Source organism: Dama dama, chromosome 17 (genome assembly GCF_033118175.1).
Source record: "Dama dama isolate Ldn47 chromosome 17, ASM3311817v1, whole genome shotgun sequence".
Classification (NCBI taxonomy): domain Eukaryota; kingdom Metazoa; phylum Chordata; class Mammalia; order Artiodactyla; family Cervidae; genus Dama; species Dama dama.
This window is the reverse complement of record NC_083697.1, coordinates 27,784,744-27,794,964: the sequence shown is the minus strand read 5'-3', so window position 1 is coordinate 27,794,964 and position 10,221 is coordinate 27,784,744. Positions and strand designations below refer to the sequence as shown.

Genomic DNA, 10,221 nt, shown 5'->3' with positions numbered 1-10,221 from the left:
TCACACTGTTTTTCTAAGCTCTTTGTAAACAGGCTTAAGCAGGAGGAAAAGGTGAAAGTAAAATGTTGGAAGAAAACTTCCAAGATGTTTCCAAAGTTAGTTCTAATTGCTTCACTGCCCCCATTTTTATTTTTTCACTTTCTTCTAAAAACCTGCCTTGTTTTGTCTGCACATGTTGAAACTAGGGTGCCTTTGTGGTTCTGTCTGAAAGTGCACATCCTTCCTACTGTGTTTTTTTTTTCTCTTCTGCATTTCTTGGTGTCTCTTGCTCCTTCTCAATTCACAAGTCTGATCTCATATATATTTTATAGAAATAGACAAGACTGCAGTCAATGGCATACTCCAATTTATCTCATGGTTACATGTTTGTTTTAGCCATTACATTCTTCAACTTGGGAATCAAAAGAAAGGGCAGTGCTCACCTTGGAAGCACATATGCCAAAATAAGAATCATACAGAGATTAGCATGTCCTTTGCAAAGATGATGTAAATTTGTGATACGTTTCATATTTTCCCACCAGTATGAAAAGATGCATCATACATCATTAGGGAATTGGAAAATTTTTTAAAAATGAGATTGTTTCCAAGACCTAGACATTAGAATAACTAAAATCCAAAACACTGTAACATCAAATGCTGGCAAGAATGTGGAGCAACAGAGAAAATATAATCATGCTGGTGGGAATGCAAAATGGTACAACCCCCTTGAAAGACTGTTTGGCAGTTTTTTTATAAAAGTAAACATATTCCTACCATAAGATCCAGAAATCATGTTCCTTGGTATTTGCCCAAGTGAGTGGAAAGCTTATGCCAAGATAGAAACCTGCAGGTGGATATTTATAACAGTTTTAGTCATAGAACTTCAGTAGGTGAATGGATAAACTGGTCCGTCCAGACAATGGAGCACTATTCAGCGAACTATCAAGCTGCGACGAGACACAGAGGAAGCTTAAATGCATATTCGTAAGTGAAAGAAGCCAATCTTAAAAGACCACATACTGTAATGGATCCAGCTGTAAGACATTCTAGAAAAGACAAAACTATAGAGATAGCTAAAAAAATAAAAAAATCAATGGTTGCCAGTGGCTAGACAGGAGGAAGGAATAAGTCAGTGGAACACAGGGGTTTTTTAAAGCAGTGAAACTATTCTGTAAAATACCTGCCACTACATTCATAAAAATCCACACAACATATAACACCAAGAATGGTACAAATGAACTTATTTGGAAAACAGAAATAGATTCACAGCTGTAGAAAACAAATTATCGTTACCAAAAGGGAAAGGAGGCTAGGAGGGATAAATTGGGAGATTGGAGCTGACACACACATGCTTTTATATACAAAATATATAACAAATAAGGACCTTACTGTGTAGCACAGGGAGCTCTGCTCAGTATTATATAATGACCTATGTGGGAAAAAAATCTAAAAAAGAGTGAATATATGTATATGTATCACTGAATCACTATGCTGTACTCTTGACACTTAACATTGTAAATCAACTACAATCTGATAAAATTTTAAAAAAGAGTGAACCCTAATGTAAACTACAGGCTTTGAATGATGGTTATTGTTCTATTCATTGACTCGAAAATGGTGACATAGCAGATTGAGCCCTCTCTTCATGGAGTTCTGATCCTAGTGGAAGATTGAGCCAATAAGATATGTAATAAAAAATTAAATGAAGTGCCTAGCTTATATTTTATATTCCATTCTTTGTGCAACAGTTTTTTCTTGTTCTCTCTCTTCTTTGCAGTGATACAGATGCATACACAGAAATGCACACGTTAACACATACACACACAGCTATGCATTTACCTACTGACCTGGTTGAAGGACCTCAGGAAAATAATGATATCTAGGGATACAACCTCTGCTACTTTATGCCATGGCTAGTTCCCTTCTAAGTGACTTATTTTCCATCGAGATTCCTTGGAATATATTGATCCATGGAAAATTAGTGTTTTATAATAGATGAGAGTAAGAACAGGGGAATATAAGTTGGAAGGGTGACTGGGTGACTATTTTCTATGACCTGGTCTAACTTTGAAAATGCAAATCTCAATTTGTTAAGTCTCAGACAAGAGTATTATTCCAATACATTTTTAACATTACAGCTCTGTTTAAAGTACACCCTGTTCTTCAAGCTCTTTGTCATTTGTGAACATGACTCTAACAACATCAATAAACTTTAATTCCTTAACAGTACAAGCTGTTATAATGCTAAGCTGAATAATTTATGTTCTTCTTTCCTTTGAGTTTTTTAATAAATTAATTTTTTGAAGGCCTGTAATAAGTTATATAATGAGACATGTCAAAAATCTTGAAAAATCTCATAATTAGAGCAAATCTACAAGAAAATGCTTTCTTCGTTTATGTAGATACTGTGTCCTTCCATGGTGGGCTGGTGAGGTGTTAAGTCCCCAGCCTGAGGGGCAAGCTGTGGGCAGCAACTGGGAAAGATGGTGATGAAGGGGGCTGAGAAACCCTATTCCTTTCTCCATTTTCTTTCCACCAAGATATAGTCTCCAGCCAAGGACTGTTGGCTGTTTCCACTGGGGTGTGACCTAGCCGGGTTGTGCAGAATTACCATGATGTTTCCCCTGCTTTTCCACTAGAAAACCAGTCTTATGTGCCAGGCTAAGTTTTCTAAAGGGTTAAGGCCGAGGATGGGCTTCCCTGGTGGCTCAGATGGTAAAGAATCTGCCTGCAGTGAGGGAGACCCAGGTTTGATCCCTGTATTGGGAAGATCCCCTGGAGAGAGAATGGCTTCCCACTCCAGTATTCCTGCCTGGAGAATCCCATGGACAGAGGAGCCTGGCGGACTACAGTCTATGATGTCGAAGAGAGTCAGACATGACTGGGCAGCTAAAATAAAGGGCCGAGGATATTCAATTAGCTACCTTGTTTTAATGAAATGTAAATAGATCTTATAAACAAATCAAAAATAAATAAATGCATAAATAATTAAATAAGTAAGAATGAAAAAGCCCTCTTAATTCTAATTTTATTTCTACCTAGTCTCCAAATCTCCCTTTGAGCTCCATTCCAATGTCATCCTACTTATATTTTTACAATAAATTATTCTTAGAATATAATGGTGTGCTCACTCGGCTGTGTCTGTCTGGACTGTAGAATGTCAGGCTCTTCTGTCAGTAGGATTTTTCAGGCAAGAATACTGAATTGGGTTGCCATTTCCTCTTTTAGGGGATCTTCTTGACCCAGGGATCAAACCTGTGTCTCTTGCATTGGCAGACAGATTCTTTACCACTGAGCCATGGGGCTGCCCAGAATATAGTGGAAGTGTCCATAAAATCTTATCATTCCTGGTTCAACAAAATATGACCACATATTGACAATTTCATTTTTACCCCTTCCCCAAAGAAAATGGTATTGCACAAATAAATGTAGCAATAATACTAGAATCTTTTTTTAAATACCAGAGTCACTAATTTCACAAACGAGTTAGGGTGGAAGCCCTACTGGAAAATAAGATGGAATTAGGTTGGATGTTTCGTCTTTATCCAGTTCTCAGTTGATCGTCTCTTTTTCTGTTACCACAGTCTTCCCTAATCAGCAGCAGTTCGTGCTAGTGTGATTCAGAGTCGAGGAAATCAATTTTTCTTTTTAACATGAAGGTCACAGAATGATTTAAAAATCCATTCACTTATTTAACAGCTTCTCTCTTACTTGGCTGAAAAAACAGTTGGAGAGCCACCTGGCTTTTCCTCAAAGCATCGTAAGGCAGCATGCCCCATGGAGAACAAAAGTGAGTATTCTGTTTTAAATCAAACATCCAGACATTTTCTCACCCAGTAAAAGAAGCTGAAGATTGATTGTTTATTAGTCTCCTAGGGCCATGTTCATAAATTTTCACAAACTGGTGACAGGAAATAATAGTAATGGAATCCATCAATTCTGGGAGCTAGAAGTTTGAAATCAAGGAGCCATCAAGATGAGGCTCCTCTGAAGGCTTTAGGGGAGAAGCTTTGCTTACCTCTTCTGGGCTTCTGGTGGTTACTGGCAGGCCTTGGTATCCTTGGCTGTAGCTGTACCCACTTTACTCCCTGCCTCTGTCTTCACAGACCTTCTTCTTATGTGACTGTATATTCCCTGAATTTTCTTTTAGGGACACTAGTCTTTTAGGGACACTAGACTTTGGACTCACACTAATCTAGTGTGACCTGACTATAACTTAAATAATTACATCTGTAAAGACCGTATTTTCAAAAAAAAAAGACAAAAAAAAAAAAAAAAAAGACCGTATTTTCAAATAAGGTGACATTCTGAGGTTATGAGTAGACATGAATTTTGGAGGGACAGTATTATTGGGTTTCCTAGGTGACTCAATGGTAAAGAATCCACCCGCCAAGGCAGAAGATGCAGGAGACATGGGTTCGATCCCTGGATTGGGAAGATCCCCTGGAGTAGGAAGTGGCAACCCACTTCAGTATTCCTACCTAGAGAATCCCATGGACAGAGGAGCCTGGTGGGCTACAGTCCATGGGGTCACAAAGAGTGAGACATGATTGAGCAACTGAGCATGCATGTGCATTATTTGCCCACTACAATTCTCAAAGTAAATCTAAAACAGGTAAGTCTGGTTGCTAGGGAACTCAGAATAATAAGAAAATTTCTTGTCCTCCATGTGGGAAAAAGTGTCCACCAGTTGGGATTAATTTGGGAGTTATTTCAACTTCAAAGGGTAAGTAAGCATCATCATAAAAACTACAGAAAGTGTTCACTTGTGCCTGAAAACATAACAGGATAACTTTATTCTGTTAACATTTTATAGAGGTTTAATATTAAAATACATAGAATTGGATTACTAATAGAGTAAGAAATGGTTTGGTATCTACATATACCTTATTCACCTCTGGAAAGCATAATAGTTTGGATGCCCATTATCTGTATATAATTTTCTTTTAATCCTTCTGTTTGTCTAATTATCTTAGGCACAGTCCCATTGCTAATAAGCATATGGTCATTGCAGTTTATCCAAAGGCATTCGAAAGAAATCACACAGTAAATAGAAACCCTCACTCTTTCTAGAATGTAAAAATATCCAGTTTGGGATTATCGGAATTAAGATAGGAAATCTTGCCTTTAAAAATCCTCTAGCCATTTTGTCGAAGTGATCCAGGCTATTTACTCCAGACAAAGGAAAGAAGATATGATTCTGGAAATTGCACAAATCCAAATCGCCCCTTGTGCAGTAAGAAAAGATTTTGTGACACCTACTGGCGGATAGGAATTTTACTGCATGGTTCTGGAGGATAAGAACAACCTCAGCAGCAACTGCAAAATACTCACTTGCCTTATTTTTCTGGAATAAATTGAAACCAGGTTCTTAGTTCCTGTCAGTGTGGTATGTATAGGGAATCCAGTTTCCCTCTCCTTATTTCCCTCCCCACCCAAAATGTGTGCAGTGGATCTGGGATCTTCAAAAAGTTCAGAAGGTATTAGGAATTTCTTGTGCTTGTTGGTACTGCCAGTCCTCACGGACCTGCTCATGCTCATTGTCCACTCGAGAACGATCCTTTGGAAGCTTTTGTTGGCTTTTCTCCGCCCCCAATTTAGGCTCAGGAGTCTCCTTGGAACCGTAATCCCAGTGTCTCGTCCTGAGCTTCCCTGTGGGCATCAGGGCACTGTCCCTTTCTGAGGTCTGGTCTCCTCCATTGAAGGAGAGGTGGTCTAGTCTGGAAACATCTGTCATCTTGATAACACACCCCCTTTCTAGTTTACGGTGATTCCTTTTTCTGTTCCCCAGGACCTGGCACTTTCACAGCTTTCCCGTCAATGCTTGCCTTCATCTTTTCCTACTCTTGAAATATTCCTTGTTGTTTTCTACATAATGTGTTTCTCTTACCCAAGAGAGAGGGTTCAGATAAGAAATACCCAGACCAGTTAGTTAATTTTTGTTTTTAATTAACCTTTTTGTTTTTCAGATACTTGTAGATTTGTGTGCAGTTGTAAGAAATACTTGAGAGAGATTCCGTGTGTCCCTTACCCAGTTACACCTAATGGTAAAGTCTTGCAGAACTCGAGTGCTTTATCCAACCAGCGCTGTGTAATGTCAGTGTGGTCAAGACAGAGAACGTTCCGTCACCATGGAGTACCCTTTACGTAGCTGTTGTAGAATCTCATCCACTTTCTTCTCATCCACCCCCGTATATCTCCCATCCCCTGATTAACCCGTTATTAACCGCTATTAGTAGTCTGTCCCTCATTTCTATAACTTTAACAAGTTACAATGGAATTCCAGTACAATTCCAGTACAAATGGAATAATTATTTAATCTTTTGTGAACTGCTTTTTTTTTTCCCTCATGGAGTGTCTCCTTGGAAATTCATACAGATTGTTGCTTGTATTTCTGTCAGTATTTTGTTCCTTTTGTTGCTAAGTCGTACCCTAGATCCATGAGTTTGTTGAGGTACTTACCTACTGAAGGGCATCTGAATTACTACCATTTGGGGGTTAGTAATAATAACGTGCTGGACAGCATCACCGACTCGATGGACATGAGTCTGAGTAAACTCCGGGAGCTGGTGATGGACAGGGAGGCCTGGTGTGCTGCGATTCATGGGGGCGCAAAGAGTTGGACACGGCTGAGCGACTGAACTGAACTGAACTGAATAATAATGTTTCTATAGACATTTGTGAACAGGTTTTCAGTGTTCAACTCTCTGTGATAAATGCCTAGGAGTACAATTTCTAGGTCATACGGTAGTTGCATGCTTAGTTTGTAAGAAAGTATTGGCTGACTTTCCGGGATTGCTGCACCAGTTTGCGTCCCAACAATAATGTGTCAGAGGGCCACTTTCTCCACATCCTTGCTGGTATTTGGTGGTGTTAATACATTTTATTTTAGCCATTTTAATATGTATATAGTGATTTCCATCGTTTTAATTTGCATTTCTAGCTGCGACTACTTACTCTCAGCCACCAGAAAAGAGGGCTGTTTTGTGTGGGCCTTTCATTTCCAGTCAGAAAGCAGTATGTTTGCATTCAGTACAACTTCTGTCTTCAAATTAGCACTTGTGTACATGAGATATTTGATGTGTGTAACTTATTCTGTTTTACCTCATTAAGATGATCACAAAAAGGACAATCTCCTCATTCAGTTTCCATGTATTATTAACATGCCTTGAGGAGTTCAGTTTTAGTTATTTTTGTATCCTCAAATCCTGACAGTAAGTTACATATTTGATGAACTAATTAATTGATCTAGTAAGCATATGAGTATATGGACAGGACTTTATGTTTAAACACTAATATACCTAACATTAATATTAGATATTAACATTAGATATTAATTAGATTAATATTAATACTGATACTAATTAGACATTAATATACCCAATATTAATATTACATTTATATATTAGGTTTAAATATTAATACACCTGATATTAATATTAGATATTAATTAGATATTAATATTAGATATTAATCAGATAATATTAACATTAGATATTAATTAGATATTAATATACCTAATATCTGCCTAGCACTTCAGAGATCACTATGGGCTTCAATTTAGATGACTTAAGTTGACATTTATAGAAAAAACCTGAGAGGTAGGTATTTCTAACTCTAGTGTCAGGAACTAGTTCTGCCACTTATTTGCACAATGATCTCAAAATAGCCAAAGCATAATACCTCGTGGTTCTTAATTGTCTAAATGTTGAAACATAGACCCTTATCCCTAACTTGAGCTATAAATTGGAAATAATTGTAGTACTTACAGGATTAAGTCCAGGATCACCTTACACTTGCAGTGCTAGGCACATGGACAACATTTAAAAATATTAGCTAAAGAGACACTGTCAAATAAAATGCAAATATTAAATAAATGCATTATTAGTCATTTACAAGAATAAATTATAACATGAAAATGCATTTTGAGAACACCAAATGCATTACAAGAATAAATTCTAACATGAAAATCATTTTCAGGTCATTTCAGTTCAGTCGCTCAGTTGTATCTGACGCTGTGACCCCATGGACTGCAGCACACCAGGCGTCCCTATCCATCACCAACTCCTGGAGCTTGCTCAAACCCATGTCCATTGAGTGGGTGATGCCATCCAACTATCTCATCCTCTGTCATCCCCTTCTCCTCCTGCCTTCAATCTTTCCCACCATCAGGGTCTTTTCCAATGAGTCAGTTCTTTGCATCAGGTGGCCAAAGTATTGGAGCTTCAGCTTCAGCATCAGTCATTCCGAAGATTATATAGGACTGATTTCCTTTAGGATTGACTGGTTGGATCTCCTTGCAGTCCAGAGGACTCTCAAGAGTCTTCTCCAACACCACAGTTCAAAAGCATCATTTCTTCGGCTCTCAGCTTTCTTTATGGTCCAACTCTCACATCCATACATGACTACTGGAGAAACCATAGCTTTGACTAGACAGACGTTTGTTGGCAAAGCAATGTCTCTGCTTTTTAACAAGCTGTCTAGGTTTGTCATAACTTTTCTTCCAAGGAGCAAGTGTCTTTTAATTTCATGGGTGCACTCACCACCTGCAGTGATTTTGGAGCCCCCAAAATAAAGTCTGTCACTGTTTCCACTGTCTCCCCATCTATTTGGCATGAGGTGATTGGACCGGATGCCATGATCTTAGTTTTCTGAGTGTTGAGTTTTAAGCCAACTTTTCCACTCTCATCTTTCACTTTCATCAAGAGGCTCTTTAGTTCCTCTCTGTTTTCTGCTGTAAGGGTGATGTCATTGGCATATCAGAGGTTTTTTATATTTCTCCCGGCAAACTTGATTCCAGCTTGTGCTTCAACCCGTCCAGCATTTCACATGATGTACTCTGCATTGAAGCTAAATAAGCAGCGTGACAGTGTACAGCCTTGACGTACCCCTTTCTCAATTTGGAATAAGTCCGTTGTTCCATGGCAGGTTCTAACTGCTGATTCTTGACCTGCATACAGGTTTCTCAGAAGGCAGGGAAGGTGGTTTGTTATTCTCATCTCTTTAAGAATTTTCCACAGTTTGTAGTGATCCACACAGTCAAAAGCTTTGGCATAGTCAAAAAGGAAAAAGTAGATGTTTTTCTGGAACTTAAATGCTTTTTCGGTGATCCAACAGATGTTGGCCATTTGATCTCTGGTTCCACTGCCTTTTCTAAATCCAGCTTGAACATTTGGAAGTTCTTGGTTCATGTACTGTTGAAGCCTGGCTTGGAGAATTTTGAGCATTACTTTGCTAGCGTGTGAGATGAGTGCAATTGTTCAGTAGTTTGAACATTCTTGGGCATTGCCTTTCTTTGGGAAGGCAATGGAACCTGGACTTTTCCAGTCCTGTGACCACTGCTGAGTTTTCCAAATTTGCTGGGTATTGAGTGCAGCACTTTCACAGCATCATCTTTTAGGATTTGAAATAATTCAACTGGAATTCCATCACCTCCACTAGCTTTGTTCATAGTGATGCTTCCTAAGGCCCACTTGACTTTGCATTTCAGGATATCTGACTCTAGGTGAGTGATCACACCATCTTGGTTATATGGGTCATGAAGATCTTTTGTGTATAGTTCTTCTGTGTATTCTTGCCACCTCTTCTTAATATCGTCTGCTTCTGTTAGGTCCATACCATTTCTCTCCTTTATTGAGCCCATCTTTGCATGAAATGTTCCCTTGGTATCTCTAGTTTTCTTGAAGAGATCTCTAGTCTTTCCTTTCTATTGTTTTTCTCTATTTCTTTGTATTGATCACTGAGGAAGGCTTTCTTATCTCTCCTTGCTATTCTTTGGAACTCTGCATTCAGATGGTGTATCTTTCCTTTTCTGCTTTGCCTTTAACTTCTCTTCTTTTCTCAGCTCTTTGTAAGCCCTCCTCAGACAACCATTTTGTCTTTTTGCATTTCATTTTCTTGGGGATGGCCTTGATCACTGCCTTCTGTACAATGTCATGAACCTCCTTCCATAGTTCTTCAGGCACTCTATCTATCAGATCTATCAATCATTTTAGTCCCTGTTATATTCATATGTAGGTATACCAATTTCTTAGCAATAAATAAACTATGAGATTAGAAAACATGGGTTTGGGGTGAAAAAAATGAGCAATGATAGAATCAAAGTAGGATTTGATTGTCCCTCCTATGAGACAATCACAGGAGGTCCTAAATGGTTTGGGAGCATTATAAGGCACACTAATGCTTGGAGAAGGACTGTACCTGCTTCAAATATATACAACAAAAGGTCAAAGTGTATAGCAT

The 10,221-nt window shown here is 38.5% G+C and overlaps 1 pseudogene; it reads left to right on the top strand.

Moving 5' to 3' along the window:
• Nucleotides 1–414: 414 nt before the first annotated feature.
• LOC133071997 (U6 spliceosomal RNA) lies at nt 415–514 on the top strand (annotated as a pseudogene).
• Nucleotides 515–10,221: the final 9,707 nt, after the last annotated feature.